Consider the following 14,781-nt stretch of genomic DNA (forward strand, 5'->3'; position numbering starts at 1 on the left):
GGGCTAAATATAAGAGTAAGAGCTAGATAATGGTAGGCCTGAGCTAATGGCCAAGCAGTTTAAATAATATAAGTGTCTGTATGATTATTTTATACGTGGGTTGAGGGACCATGGGGGCTTGGTGGCACCTGGAGAGAAGCTCTCCAACTATATCCCACTGAAATAAATAATAGTGCCAGGCAGTGGTTAATACTCCATCCTGAACATAGATAATAAAAGTATACAAATAACAGAAGCAGCATACTTTGCCTTGCTTGTGTGTGATGCAGAGCTAGTACCATAATCTTCTGACTCTTATAATCCAGAACTCCTTTCCCAGACAATTTTGTGAATAGATTCCATTTGGGGATCAAGATCATATTTCTTGGCCAGGCTCAAAGTGACAACTCAGCTGTATGAGAACGTCTGACAAGTGAGAGATAAAGTGCTCAGAACAAGATGTTCAGAACTAAGAGTTCATTTGGGACCTGTTTTAGTTACTGTTCAATTGCTGTGAAGAGGCACCATGACCAAGGTAATTTATGAAAGAAAGCATTTAATTGGAGGCTTGCTTACAGCTTTAGATGTGGAATCTATTATCATTGTGGCAGGAAGCATGGCAGCAGACAGGCAGGCATGGTGCTGGAGCAGTAGCTAAGAGCTTACCTTTTATCTGAGGGTTAGAGGCAGAGACACTGGACTTGGTATGGACTTTTGAAACCTCAAACCAAACCCCCAATGATATACTTCCTCTAATGAGGCCATACCTTGTAATCCTTCCCAAAGCAGTTCCACCAACTAGGGGTCCATTATTCAAATATATGCACCTACAAGAGCCATTCCCATTCAAACCACCAGAGTCTTTATAAGTTGTATGTCTTCCCACCAGCATAGGCACAGCTACAAGCTGTGCTGGGATATCATCTTAGCTGAAGGTTTATTGTGGAGGTACAAATTAGACAAAACAGGTGGGCCTAGGACCAAAGGAGGTGTCTTTGCCATCAGTGGCCAGTAGTTGAAACCAAAATAATCAAAATGTCCAAAATAATTTTGAATGTCTTGTATCTGGAAAGACACCACATGGAATCGGGTACAAGTATGTGACTAGAACCCAGTGCCAGATGCTGGCAAGATTCTGAATCATAGTGGGTAAGGTATATAGTAAGGCTCAATTAGTGGCTCAGAACAGTTACCTCCAGCACTGTGGAGAGAGAAATGCAAGATCTGGGAATGCTACAAAAATAAGGGTCTGGTTTGGGAGACACAATGACAATTTCAGTATAGGAACTAGCCACAAGGTTGAGACTTTGAGTATATAGCAGAGAAACAACTAACAATGGTTAAACTCCAGAGATAAGCAGACCTATGTTGTTATTTGGTTTTGCTCTTTTGGGGGCCCACCACCCAAGTAACTACCTGGAGGCTTATTATTACTTATAAATGCCCAGCCTTAGCTTGGCTTGTTTCTTGGCAGCTTTTCTTAACTTTAAATCATCCCATCTACCTTTTGTCTCTGGGCTTTTTCCCTTTTCTTACTTCTGTAATCTTACTTTCACTCTTACTCCATGGCTGGCTGTGTGGCTGGGTGGCTGTGTGGCTGGGTGGCTATGTGGCTGGACCCTAGCATCCTTCTCTCCTTGTTCTCTTGCTTTCTCTCTGCCTGCCAGCCCTGCCTATCATTTCTCCTGCTTTGCTTTTGGCCATTCATCTCTTTACTGGACCATCAGGTGTTTTAGACAGGCACAGCAACACAGCTTCACAGAGCTAAACAAATGCAACATATCTTTGCATCATTAAACAAATGTTCCACAGAATAAATAAACGTAACACATCTTGAAATAATATTCTACAATAGACCTAGGATTTTATTAGTTTTTCAGTGTTTCTCTTTATTCCACTGGAAATGATACTGTGGCTAAAGCTGGCCTCACACTTGTTACAATTTTTCTTTCCTCACCCTCCTAAACTCTAGGATCATGGGCATGAGCAAACATGACTGGCTTCAATCTTAGGATTATGTCTCTCTGTTTCTCTGTCTGTCTCTATGTCTCTGTATCTCTTCCTCTGTGTGTATCAACCTTGGGTGTCATTCTTTGTCTTATACATTGTAGACTGTCACTGGGTTCACTGATGTGGTGGTATTGTATTCCCCAAAATATTGTGCACTCTAATAAACTTATCTGGGGTCAGAGAACAGAACAACCACAATATTAAACATAGAGGTTAGGAGGTGGTAGCACACTCCTTTAATCCTAGCATTCCAGAGGCAGAGATCTCTGTGAGTTCAAGGCCACATTGGAAACAGCCAAGCATGGTGACTCACACCTTTAATCCAGGAAGTGATGGCAGAAAACAGAAAGGCATATAAGGCGTGAGGACCAGGAACTAGAGCTGGGTAAGCTTTTATGCTTTTGAGCAACAGTTCAGCTGAGAGGCATCCAGTCTGAGGAAACAGGATCAGCTGAGGAATTGGCAAGGTGAGGAAGCTGTGGCTTGTTCTGCTTCTCTGATCTTCCAGTATTCACCCCAATACCAGGCCCTGGGTTTGTTTTTATTAATAAGAACTTTTAGGATTTGTGTTACACACTGACTAAGCTAAGCTGGGTGGTCAGCAAGCTCCAGAGATTTTACAAGCACACACCATCATGCCTTGATTTTTTTATATAGATCCTGGGAATCAAAGTGCAGTCCTAATGGTTGTGTAGCAAGCATTTTACCGAGCGAGCCATCTCCCAAGCCCCAATCCTACTTTTCTTTGAGCAGCTCAGCAATGTCATTGAAATTTCAGGGTTTTTTTCCATCCTTACTTTCTACTATTGTTCAATATATTGTCTAGTTGATGGCATGAACCCTGGAGAATGGGGCATAAAAATGAGGCAATAAGTCACATGCAATAGTCAACTTTATTCAGCACATCAGATAATTTATACTCTGAGAGTTAGGAAGAATCACCCGAGTAAAGTATACAACCACAAGGATAAGCCACACATGGCAAAAAACATATTTTCTCATAGAGATATATGAATAACAACACCTGAAGTAAACTCACTCCTATCTGCTACACATGGGAGGATGGGAGGAGCACAAAAACACATTCCAAGAACAATTCCGGTTGTTGTTTTTTGTTGTTGTTGTTGTTTGTTTGTTTGTTTTTTAAGAAACTAGACCCTCATCCAATAACTGATGGAAGTGGATGCAGAGATCCTCAGCCAGGCCCCAGGTGGAGCTCCAGGAGTCCAATTGTGGAGAAAGAGGAGGGATTGTAAGAGTGTGAATTGTTGAGACCAAGATTGGAAAAAGCACAGGGACAAATAGCCAAATGAATGGAAGCACATGAATTATGAACCAAAGGCTGTGGAGCCCCCAGCTGGATCAGGCCCTCTGGATAAGTGAGACAATTGAATAGCTTGAACTGTTTGGGAGGCACCCAGGCTGTGGGACCCAGACCTGTCCTTAGTGCATGTGCTGGCTGTTTGAAACCTTGGGCTTACACAGGCACACATGCTCAGTCTGGAAGGAGGGGACTGGACCTGCCTGTACTGAATCCACCAGGTTTAAATGAATCCCCAGGGGTGCCTTGATCCTGGAGGAGATGGGAATGGAGGGGAGGGGCTGGGGGGAAGGTGGGGGCGGGGCGGGAGTGGGAGGACAGGGGAACCCATGGCTGATGTATAAAATTAAAACACATAATAATAATAAAAAAAGAAACTAGAGTCACAGAATCTTGATTTCTTGGAGTTGTCTCACAAGCACTCAGAATTCCCCTCACAGGACTCCATTCTTGGATCATGTTTCAACATTTATCTTACCCTTTTTTAGTTTTTGATTGCAGGATATGCAAAATGGTTTTGATTTGGGGTGTTATAGATAAATCTAGTTGTCATTTGATGAGTATCCTATAAGCAAGCAAATTATATTAGAACAGTGAAAGCATTGTGTGTAATACTCTGCCACCAAGAAGCACCAAGCATAGAGACACAAACTGTGTCCTGTACTATTAGTTACATTATATTCATCAGGAAAATCTAGAGAATAGCTTGCAAAGAGACCCATATGATTAGTAGTTCTAGAATCTTGTAGAACATAATCTCATATTTGCCTTTAATAGGAATACAAGTGTTATGATGGCCTATGCAAATGGGAAGTGATTCAAATCCCAAGGAAAAATTAAATGCAGTCCCTTCTTCAGATGGATGAATGAGTTTTTTATGGTCTCAAGGTCCAGTCAGAAACACAGTCATTAGTAAAATAACTTCTCCCTTGGTGCATAGAGCTGTAACTTGGCCCCAGGTGGGCAAACTTGACTTCTGGTGATATGATCGATATCTCCTTTTGCCATTTAGCTGGAGGGAGGTTTGCTATCTTTCTGGTGACTTCCATGGTGTCGTTGATGGCCCAGAGCTGGAGGAGTCAGAAGAGGAATCCATGATGTTTCAGTGGATCCATCTGCAATGACAGACACATACCCCTTCCCAATTTTCTTCTGGAGAAGTAAAAACAGGGCAGGTTAATGCATCAGCTCGCTTATTTCCTTCTTCAATAAAACCAGGGAGGCTAGAGTGTGCATGGAGTATAAGTCAGTTGCTAGAAATACTAAACAGAATCTGAAGCAATACTTAGGGGGTTATGAATTAACCATAATAGATGAATCAAAACAGCCAGTCCCATCTGTTTGGCTAAGAAAAAAGAACCATTAATAGCCTGATAATATCTGGGTCATGAACCACTCTATACCAATAGATGACCACTGATAAAATAAATATCTGCCTGTGGAATGGGAGAAGATTGGACCATTTTTTGTAATCAAAAATTCAGTTTGTATGAGAAAATCCCATAGTTTGCCAGCTCGAAAATGATTTCCTATCCTTCCATAGTAATCTGAAAATGAAATTTGAAAATCCATAGTGTTCTGTAATGCTTTTAAAAACTGATTATTAGGGCTGGAGAGATGACTCAGTGGTTAAGAGCACTGACTGCTCTTCCAGAGGACCTGGGTTCAATTCCCAGCACCCACATGGCAGCTCACAATTGTCTGTAACTCCAGTTCCAGGGGACCCCAGACATACATGAAGGCAAACACCAATGCACATAAAATAAATTGATTAATTAAAAATAATAAAATAAAATAAAAACTGATTGTTAGTTAAGGGTAATATAATACAGCAAGGATCAAGTCCATATAATTGTGCACATCAGTTCCTCCCCTGATTTACTAACTGAACAAGAAGAGTAAGATAAGCACTTAGTATTTTATGGCCCTTGTGGGGTAAATAGATCCATTCCAAAGTTCCTCCTGCTGTAATATCAATGGCAGACAGTGTAATGGGGAAAATATGTAAGTGAAGGATCCATACTGTACAAAATGCCTTTTAGTCTGGATTCAAATAGCTGTAGTTCTTTTCTTGCCTCTCAAAATAACATTCAAGGACTGTCCAGTGCAGCCCCTCCTTCTAGAGTTTTAAATAGGCTGGGTAGTGCCTGATTAGGTAAACATTCTGATTTTGCTGAAATTGCACTGGAAGTACCAAGAGCAGTCAGTTCATGAGACTGTGGAAGAATTGGGAACTGAATTCCATTTCTCTGTCCTGCCCTAGCTTGCCTAGGTTGTAAACTTAGCACTCTTTTTATTATTTTTTTCAACTTAGCATTTCTATAGGCTCTCCTAATTCCTCACGAGGAAGTGGAGGGAATTGAAGATTAGATGATCAAATGCCTCACCGCGTGCTTCAGGGTCCCTTGCAGTCAGTGGAGGATCCATTATCTAAAGGAGGACCCCGGAAGGGAGCTCAGGAACGTGTCAGTGTCACAGCTGTCAGCGGTGGTGTTTGGACTTTTGATTTTTCCTGAATGGGAAAAGAAATCTCTTTGTGCCTCTTTTTCCAACTGTAAGGTTTGATCATCTAGTTTATAGTCACTCAATGAATTAGCCATCTCTTCCTCATGATTAATATCCTCCTTATCTCCCTTAAGCATTTTAACAAGTCTGAATTAACACCCAGGTGACCCGGAATTGAACATTTTTTTCTTCATATTTCTTCATCTGAAGTTCCTTCTTCTAGAAACCAGCAGTTATGGGGCTGAGGAGATGGCCCCGTGGTTAAGAGCACTGACTGCTCTTCCAGAGGACCCAGGCTTAATTCCCAGCACCAACATGGCAGCTCACAACTGTCTGCAACTCCAGTTCCAGGGGATCCCGATACCTCATATAGATATACACGCAGGCAAAACACCCATCTACTGAAAGGATGAACAGCACTGGTGGGTCGGCACGGAAAAGTTACGAGAGTTAGAAAGAGCTTTATTAGAAAGAAACCAAGCCAGGAGAGACAGAAAGATTGATGGCTCAGCCTTTAAAGGCTAGGCTCACAACCAAAAATGTAAGATTGTGGAAACAGAGCAGAGAGGAAACAGAAAGAGGAGCTGCAGAGAGGGCGTGGGGGTCCGTGTGTGGCTTTTTAAGGCGGGGATACAGTCACTCGCTGATGACGTAAGGCACCAGACAAGACTCCCCCCCCCCAAGCTGCGCATGTACAGAATTTTAACATGTACAAAAAATAAAAATAATAAATAAATTTTAGAAACCAGCGATTATACTTGTGATGCTCCTTTCTTTAAAAATAAAAAAAGGATACACAGGCTCAACAAAAGGCAAAACCCCCACTGGACTCTGCCCCCCTCATGCTCACTCCTCTTTCTGTGAGGGCCCTCACTCTCTTACAGCTGACTTCAGGCCCCTGATTCGTGGTGCCACTTGTTTACAGATCTCATTGGCAGTGTGAACCTGGATGAGCAGGGCCTAAAAATGAGGTGGACTAAAGTCTCATGCAAGAGCTAACTTTATTTTTTATTCAGAGCATCAATCAGGCAATTTATACTGTGGGGGTTAAGAAGAATCACATCAGCGGAGTACACAATCACAACAATGAGCCGCACGTGGCAAAAACATGTTTCTCCACAGAGGCACATGAAAAACAACAGCTGACGAAAACCCGCTCCAGGCCACTACACCTGGAAGAGGCACGAAAACACAGTCCAAGAACAATTCCGTGTTCTGAAGAAACTGAGGTCACAAGACTCTCGTCTTGTTTTCTTGGAGTTTTCTCACAAGTACTCAGAATTCTCCCACAACTCCATTTTTGGACTGTGTTCTTGGGTATGTTGCCTAATAACAAATAGCTGTACCATTTCCTCATGCTAGTGTCCCCAAGTGCAGAAAATAGGGTATTAAAGTTTGAATCTGAAGTGTCTCCCACAGGCTCATGGTATACATAATATATATATATAGTATGTATATATTCTATTTAGGGGATAGCAGAACTTTTAATAGGTGGTGCCTATCTGGAAGAAGTAGGTCACTGGGGACCAGTCCCAGGAATCTTGTGCTTTTTCCCCTTTGTACCATATAAAGAGACTGTCCCCCCTTACACTCTCATCATGCCTTCTGCTCCATGACAAACTGAAACCACTCTAAAACTGTGAACCAAGTTAAACATTTCCTCCCCTAAGTCATTTCTGTCAAGCATGTTGTAATTAGAAAATTAACTAATAGAGAGAAGTACTTCTCAGAGAAATTCTCCTGATATTCCCTTGACAACAACTCTGTCATATAACTGCCTACAGTATCAAGTAGGATATTTTTTTATTATTTTCCTAGTGTGAGGGAGACAATGGAAAAGAGGAATGGTTAGTGGATAATGAGGTGAGGGGACAGCATCTGCCACAGCATAGCAAAGAGGCTGTATCTTGAAAGGAAATGCTGAGGCAGAGGGATTCCCCCATCAACTATCCCAGACATGACAGCCAGACCAATTGCAAACCCCATTTCCCTGTGGGATGGGGATCCTAATACCCTTGTTTGAATGACTCAGTCTTGTATTGGACTAAGTGGTTGAAAAGGTCTTTACCATGACAAATGTTTACAGAAAATCCCCTGTAACCAAATACTGTAGGCTCAAAGCACTGTCATCATGCAAGAAGTATTATGAAAGTTCATATTATGCTCTTCTGGAAGCCTGGCTGCAGCCACCAGTTAGGGCATCACCCCTGAATCCATGTTAGAAACTTCCAGACTTGCCCTGGCCCTACTCAGGCGAGGGGTGGCATTACCTATGCCCCTTCCACACTCAGAGTTGTATAAGAGACCAAGGTCACATAGTAGTTTCTGTAGTGGGCTTTTGACATATCCTGACAACTGAGTGTCCTGATAAAACTAGATGAGCCCTAAAGTCACAGACAGAATTCCAAATCACAGTTGCAGTTAATGTCTAAGTGGCATTTGCTATGAGCTAGAAATAAATTTTATGCCCTCTTGTTTACCAAATGAGACACAGAGAAATTAAGAAATTTGTTCAAGGTAATACAACTAATTATGCAGCAATGCCAGAATTTGAAGCTAGGCACCTTGCTCTGGAATCTATTCTCTTCATCGCTATACTGTCTCTTATCCAAGGAAATTTTGCAAACATAGCTGTAAGGAGAGGAAGAAGCCCAAAATGAATGATGTCCCAAGAGAATGTGTATTGTTGACATAGGCACAACCATGACAAAACCCAAGGCCTCAGGCCCATGGGAAACTGGCCAAACCTATCCCCATATGGGTCCAGCTCAGGATTGACAAAATCTTCTTCCCCTAGTCCAAATATGAGTATTTACAAATGATTGATTCATGTGTGTAAAAACTAGCAACCAGAGCTTCCTCCTCGTGGATGTTTAGGACTTGAGGTTGCTTATCTACAGAGACTTCCTACTAAGCCTAGCTAACAATACTCCCTCCCGACACCTCCTCTGCCATATATAATAAACACTGCTTGAGGTCACAGGATGCAGAGGAAGTAGATGCACCTCCATCACAGCATGCATAGTGCACCTGACTCCAGATGTTTTGGTACATGTGTCTATCATTTCTTCATCAACTCGCCACCCCTAGTCAGGGTTCCAGACCCAAGCTTTGCAGGTCATAGCACATAGCCAAAAATAGTTGTCAGCTCATAGAGGCAATAGGAAACGTATGGATGAAGTGGGGAGGAATGATAGGCACTGTCCTTTGTTTTTTCCATGATCCCCCCCTCCCTGGTCTGGAGCCTTTACCCAGCTCTGTGGAAACAGTTCATGGTGGCATCCATTAAGCTGTAAGGACTACTTTATCTGAACAGAGGCATACTGTGTTAACAAAAGCCTAAACGAAGAGTGTCTAATCCAAATATCTGCTGGAAAAGTGGTCTCTGTACTTGGGATGCCCTTGGCCAGGCAAGATCAGCCACAGCTCATGTTAGAATAGGGTTGACACTCAGGTTACACTCACCATTTCCACGTAATGTAGTCTTTGTGAACTTTTTAAGTTATATAAACAAAACATCTTGCTTCTGCTGAAGTTACTTCAGAGAGATTTTAAGACTGCCTGCTTAATGCTGACATGAAATAACTCTGGTCTTAACTCTTGGAGTTATCCCACACCAATACCTCAAACACAAAGCTTTCTCCAATCAGTTTTAATTACTGTCAATGGGTGTTTTTTATTTATTTTTGTTTACTTGTAAAGTACCAAATATAAAATTCACTTTAAGAAGGCCTTTTATACAGATTTACTCAGGGTTCTTATCAAAACTTGTTTACTACTTTATAAAATAAACCACATCTGAGCTACGATATGAGGACTGTTTATGAACAATAATAGTTTGAGGTTGTAATGATTAAAGTGGATCACCCTCTGATTTTGGACAAAACACTTAGGTAACACTGATTCTTGTCTAGGCAAATATAAAAATTCTCAAAGCTCAAAAATTATATTCAGTCCAGGGGCTGGAAGTAGAATCAGTATTAGAACACATGCTTAGTATGCATAAGACCCTAGGGTTGATTCCCAGCACCATAAATAATAACCTAAGTCTGGCATTTAGGATTTGCTTTGGGATGGTGGATGAGTCACAGGAAAGATACATAATATATCCAGCCAAATGATGACTCTCTAATTATAAAATCCAATTCTGGGGCTGCCATTACCTCATCTCAAATGGCATACAATGGGTGACACTAATGACATAAATAATCACCAATAAGTACTTCATTCAACCTCTTTGACTACTTAACACTTACTGTAAAAGATGAGCAATACAGAATGAAGACTTTATTCTGTACTGCTGAACTAGAAACTGAAGTTTTGGGATACAGTCCAAAAACCACTAACTTAGACGGTCTTGTTGCACTGATTAAGGATAAGGACTCGCCTTGGGTAAGAGGATGAACCACAAAAACTGGCAACCTCCTGGCTCTGATGTTCCAATTATCCAGGCTGTTTAGATGCATTTAAATGTGCCACCCAGACTCATAGAAAGTGAATATTGGTGGTGACATTCCAAATTAGCAGCTCAAACTGAAATGTAGTTTCTGGGTAGAGCAATGGATAACATGCTCCCTTCCTTTCAAGACAACTTGTCTGCATGATAGAGAAAACCAGTAATCATCTAACTAGGTGAGGGCTGTAGCCTGTAGCAACAACTTCAAAACTTACAACCAGAAAAGAGAATTTCTTATTTGTGTCTTCCACAACTCTGTGCTCTTCTGTTACTTCAGGCGACAGAGGCAAAAGGAAACAAAACCTCATGAACCAAATCAGGGGAGGGAGACCATTTAGTAGAACAGAAATGTAACTTATCACAAGTCATGGAATTCTCTATCAGAAGGGCTTCAAGATTTTTTTCAAAACTGCCCCCTTACAACTCTGTTACCTAGGGAAGTGTGTGTCTGTGTGTCTGTGTGTGTGTGTGTGTGTGTGTGTGTGTGTGTGTGTGTGTGTGTGTTATGTATGTGTGGCATATACGCTGTTTGTGCATGTGGAGGCCTAGGGTTAATATTGAGTGTCTTTCTTCAATCACTCTCCACCCTTATTTTTTGAGACAAAGTTTCTCACTGAACAGAAGCTCATCAATTCATTTAGCCTAGCTGACCAATGCTTCAGCAATCACCTAACTATCTCTACTCCCTACCCCAAGGCTGAGGTTACAGGAGCATGCTGCCACCTCTAGCTTTTTATGTGGCTTCTGGGGACCTGAACTCAAGTCCTCCTGCTTGTTTGGCAGGCACTTTACAAACTGAGTCTTTTCCTCAGCCACCAACAAACTTTTACAAAAATATTTATTTTGTTTCTAATTGTGTGTTTATGGGGGAGGGAGATTTAAGTGCATATGCATGCAAGTGCCCATAGAGGCCAGAAGAGGGTGCCAGATACCCTGGAGTTACAAGTAGTTATGAGCTGCCCCACATTGCTAACTGGTCCTCTAGAAGAGCAGCCAGAGCTTTTAACTAGAGCCTTTCATTGCCGAGCCATTTCTCCATTCCCATCTTAACAAACTCTTCATTGTGGATTTTTTATCTCACTTCCTAGAACTTATTTTCATAAACAATAGAATAAAGGGACTGAAAGTGCCTTCAAACTTGGAAGGTGAGAGGAATCTTCCACTAGCTAGGGCCTATACCATACTACCAAAGTTTGTTCTAAACTTTTGTCGGACTTTCAGAAAGTACCTTATTTGAGATAATATATTTAAAAACCTGCTATTTCAATTGGCGTTCTACATTTGAACTCTAGAATACAGAAGATGATTTTAGTCATGCTAGTCTCAATTCCTCCACAGAGAGTTGATAGCAAATTTCATGCTAGAACATATTTCTGTAACAGAAACTAAAGGAAAGAATTTGTTGCATACAATTCATGCCCATAGCCCACTGTGGTCTAATTCTCTCTTGGAGTCCATTTGGGGAAAAATGCAATTGTCCTTTGCTTCCTTGATTTGGATTTGGAAGAGCTTGGCTCAGTCCTTCCCAAACCTTGTGAGGAAGTCCATGCCTTGCCCAGATGTCTGCAGAGTCCTCGAAGCCCCTGATTCCTGTCTAATTTTTGCTAAGATTTCTGGCTCTTGGTGAGTACCACAAATACATTTCTTACTGTAGTTTACCTTATCTCTGTCCAGGTATGAAACACAGCCCTGCTTCCCCCACCTGAGGGAAAACAGCAATCTCCAAAGCAAAGAAACTCTAGATTATGTATTACAAAAGCTAAAACAGAGCTAACAAAATAGATCCTTAAGCCTTTATTCCTTAGATGTTTAATCCCAACATTCTTGCTAGTGATACTATAATTCTTTTTACATAGTAACTTAAATCTTTCCCTAATGAACACCTTGATCTCTGTATTTTCTTTTTCTCTTTTATTTTCTATTCTGGGGGTCAAACTCATGTGTGCCAAGCAAACATTCTACCATGGATCTACATGCCCAAACTTCTGAGCTACTTTTAATACTGTACCAATTTGCTTATGAATACAAGTGCCTATGTTCCTTGTGGATGTCAATTCAATTCCTAGAAAGGGGTAGAATGGAACATCTCATACTGTACTAATGAATAAAAGAACCAAAAACCTGATATGTTAAGAACTGTGGCAACCACTATCTGTCTGTCACGAGGTGGCGTGGGTGAGGGAGAGATGTCCCCCTCACCCCTTGCCCTTCACCACCTACTACAGGTGAGAAATCTGGTCCTGGGGTCAGGAGAATGGGAGAGCTAACCCTGCCCCTCACCAGCTGCAGCACTCAGGAGAGCACACCCTGAACCTCACTCTGGCAGCACATTAGTGTAGACAGACTTTTCTTTCCTGCCTGCCAGTTCCCAAATAACTGACACAAAGACTTAATTATAAATGCTTGGTAAATACCTCAGACTTATTACTAACTCTTACAACTTAAATTAACCCATTTGTATTAGTTTATGCATTGCCATATGGCTTGCTCCCTCTGAGTCTCTTGGTGACTCCTCTGATTCTCCCCTTCTTCCCAGCATTCTCTCTGTCCTGAAAAGCCTGCCTAGCTGTTGGCTAATCAGCTTTTTAGTAACAATGAGAGCAACACATTTTCCACAATGTACAGAAGGATTATACCACAGCACAATAGAGCTGACCCTGTGGGCAGGGGCTCGGGTGATTTGGTCCTGAGAATGTGCATGGGAGATCTGGCCCCACCCCTCATCTATTATGCAGATGGAGTGGGTGAGTGGAGATGCCCTCCCCCTGCCCCCACCCTTTACTGCCTGTGGTGGGTGGACGAGCTAGTCCTGTCCCTCACTGGTTGCAGCACTCGGGAGAGCAAGCCCTGCACCTTACCTGGGCAGTACAGTAGAGCGGTTGGTGGGGACATAGGTGAGCCCGCCCTGAGGGTGTGAGAGCAGGAGAGCTGGCCTGGCCATCCCATATGCCATGTGGTAGCCACCTGCAGCAGGCAGGAGAGCTGGCCTTGGGAGCATGAGAGTGGGAGAGCTGAACCTGCCCCTCACCAACTGCAGCACTCAAAAGAGTGGGCCCTGAACCTCACTTGGGCAAAACAAGAGATCTAACCCTAGCGGTGTGAGTGCAGGTGAGCCAGACCTGAGAGCAGTGCTGGAGAGCTTGCCCAGGTGGTGACACTGAGGGAGCGCTGGTGGGCTGATCAACCCACCTACCATCCAAGCCCAGAAGCAGAGTTAGTCCACCCCAACACCCACCTCATCTATGGACTTCTGGAACATGTGAAGGGGCCGGAACTGCATATCCAAAGCTGCAGGATCGTCATCATGTGAGGCAACAACAGGAGATCCAAGAGGAGCCCCAGTGAGGGCCCAACATCCATAGTGTACCAGAAACCAGAGGCCTCGAACCAGACCAGTGACTCATTGCAATGGACACTTACAAGTAAAGCTGTATGGACTGAAGGGAGTACTGTGTGACAGCTTCCATGTCAAGATTTTGTTCTGTTTTTGTTTTCTGTTTGTTTTTGTTGCTTGTTGTTTTTCTTTTAAATGTTATCTTATTTTGCAGGGAAGGCTGCAAGGGCAGAGGGTGGATACAAAGGGGTGGGGAGATGATGGGATCAGGATGCACGCTGAGTGAGAGAGGTTAAGAACACTGACTATTCTCCCAGAGGTTCTGAGTTCAATTCCCAGCAACCTCATGGTGGCTCACAACCATCTGTAATGAAATCTGGCACCCTCTTCTGTGTACATAATAAATAAATAAATCTTTAAAAAAAGAAGTGAGGCAAATTAACATTTGGCCCTGGCTCACAGCTGCCTTCCTTTCTATCCATACAAAAAAATTTTTTTTTCCATTTTATAGTGATTTCAGTAGAACACACTGTAAAAAGCCATAAAGTTGATAATAAATACTAGACACTAGTAATATATGTTAAAAGTCTCGACCCTCCTGCTACCAGGATTGCTTGTGGCTCTTTTTTCCTCAGAAAAGCCAGTCCCTGGCCATGTTGCCCATCTACTCTTTCTGGCTCTCATTCTCGCCCCACGTTTACACTAGTCCTCATTCGCTCTCTCCCTCTCTGCTCCACCCTCTATGTTTTCTATCTTCATTCACTCCTCCAGGAATTCCCATCCATTTCTGTCTAGGCAATTCTGCCTATGTCTTTTTTTTTTTTTTTTTCAGAGCTGAGGATCGAACCCAGGAACTTGTGCTTGCTAGGCAAGAGCTCTACCACTGAACTAAATCCCCAACCCCTGGCTATGTTGTCTCCCTCCGTTCAGTGTCTAAAGGTTTCGTCTTCCATCTCCAAAGGAGCTTAGTGAAAGACTTTAGAGCCTTCTTAAACTGTGACGGTATAATTACATTTTTGCCTTGTTGTGATAGTCTGAAAGAAACCATTGGATACCAGTGTTAATAATCTTTCTCAATAACTCCAAAACATGGTGGCTTAACGCAATGGCAATGCCATTTTCTTTCACTAGTACCTTTAGTGAGTGGTTCTTCTGTCCCTTATGTCATCTGGAGTT

General features: G+C 42.4%; 1 long non-coding RNA gene across 3 annotated transcripts in view; it reads right to left on the reverse strand.

Annotated features, from left to right (window-relative positions):
* Positions 1-3,693: 3,693 nt before the first annotated feature.
* LOC118574189 overlaps positions 3,694-14,781 on the reverse strand; it is a 48,044-nt gene continuing 36,956 nt past the window's right edge. For 2 of the 3 annotated variants that reach the window (XR_004943697.1, XR_004943698.1), the window contains 2 exons: positions 5,698-5,822; positions 3,694-4,425 (listed from right to left, as the gene is read on the reverse strand). This is a non-coding gene — a long non-coding RNA (uncharacterized LOC118574189). Of the gene's footprint in view, positions 4,463-5,697; positions 5,823-14,781 lie in introns of all 3 variants that reach the window. The other variant, XR_004943699.1, reaches the window with a different exon arrangement.

This window comes from Onychomys torridus, chromosome X (assembly GCF_903995425.1).
Source record: "Onychomys torridus chromosome X, mOncTor1.1, whole genome shotgun sequence".
Lineage (NCBI taxonomy): Eukaryota > Metazoa > Chordata > Mammalia > Rodentia > Cricetidae > Onychomys > Onychomys torridus.